The sequence below is a fragment of the Petaurus breviceps genome, unplaced genomic scaffold (assembly GCF_028583685.1).
Source record: "Petaurus breviceps papuanus isolate PSGF00001 unplaced genomic scaffold, PetGlider_PUasm1.0 185, whole genome shotgun sequence".
In the NCBI taxonomy this organism is placed as follows: domain Eukaryota; kingdom Metazoa; phylum Chordata; class Mammalia; order Diprotodontia; family Petauridae; genus Petaurus; species Petaurus breviceps.
The window spans coordinates 41,661,945-41,663,440 of NW_027185797.1; positions in this window are offsets into that span (position 1 = coordinate 41,661,945).

A 1,496-nucleotide genomic window follows, 5' to 3' on the forward strand; every position below is an offset into this window, starting at 1 on the left:
TCTGTCTCTCTCTCTCTCTCTGTCTCTCTGTCTCTCTGTCTCTCTGTCTCTCTCTCTCTCTCTCTCTCTCTCTCTCTCTCTCTCTCTCTCTCTCCCCTCTCTCACAATTTCTCTCTGCCTCTCCTTATCTCTGTGCTATCTTATCTTTCGTTTTTGATTCATATTATATCTATTCTATGAATCTGTCCCAGTCTCTTTCTCTTTCTCGCTGTCTCTCTCCCCCCTGTGACTCCCTGGCTGGTCTCTGGTCCCTGGGGTTACCCCTAGCTCTCCTACACACCCTTCCTTTCTCCCTTGCTCACTCCCCATCTCACTTGATCTACTCCCCACGGCTGCTTTTTGTTTCCTCTCCCTGCCTCCGCCCCATCTCCCTCCCTCCCTCCATCTTCCTCCTTCCTCTGCTCCCCCCCCATCCTCCCCATCCAGCTCCCTCCCCCGCATCTCCACTCCTCTTCTGTCATTTCCCCCAAACTCTTGTCTCTTCTCTATCTCTGGCACTGCACCCCTCTCTCCCACCATGTTTATCTCTTTCTAACTCCCCAGCCCACATCTGTCTCTCCCCCACATCTCCATCTTTCCACCCTTTGCCTCACCCTTTAATCTCTCCCCACATCACTGGCACTGGCTCACCTCCATCCCTCTTCCTCTGCCCCTCCTTCCATGTCTCTACCCCTGTCTCCCCAAAGCCCCTTCTCCTCCACATCAACCTTCATGTTACCACATTCCCATCTCTCCCTGCTTCCATCCCTATCCCCTCACTCCTGCCCCCATGTCTGGCTCAGCAGCCCACGTTTCTCCCTCTCCTCCCCGCACTCCTTTCCCCCCTTTCCCTTCCTTTCTCACTGTCCCCCCAAACCCTGCCTCTTCCTCTGTCCTCTCCCCCCACCCTCACCTAGAGGGACTTCCAGCCCTAAAGGGAACAGCCAATGAGCAGCCAGTCATTCTTCTTTGGGATAAGATTGACCAATGAGAAGGGAGAGGTGGCAAAAGTCATGACTGAGGAGGGAGGTCAGGGCTTCGGGATCTCTTCTGGGCTCTGGCCCTGGGGGTGAGGATGCTGTCCAGGAGTTGGGAAATAACCAGGAAATGCCTTTGCGATTTAATGTTTTCCAGGGGCCGTGAGCTCTCTCAGCCCCTTTCACCCCAGCCGGGGAGGGAGTTAGAGGGGGAGAGTCCTGATATCCCCCAGCTAAGTACTTGGAGATACCCTTGAAGGAGCCTCAGTAAAGGAAGTTGCTTGAGGAGAAGAGGTCACAGCTGGAATATATTTTAGCCACCAGTTTTCCTGGGGAGGGGAATGGAGACTTCCATAGAAGCCCCAAAATACCTACCCCCCCCCTTTTTTCTCATGTCTCCCAGGCCCCAAGCCAATACTGTATGATGGCGTTTCCAAGAATAATATTTGGGGCACAGAAGGTCTGCAGAGCCCTCACCACTCACTTTCTCAGTCCCCCTAGGATGGGGGTAGGGTAGTGGGGCCCGACAACTGGAAGACC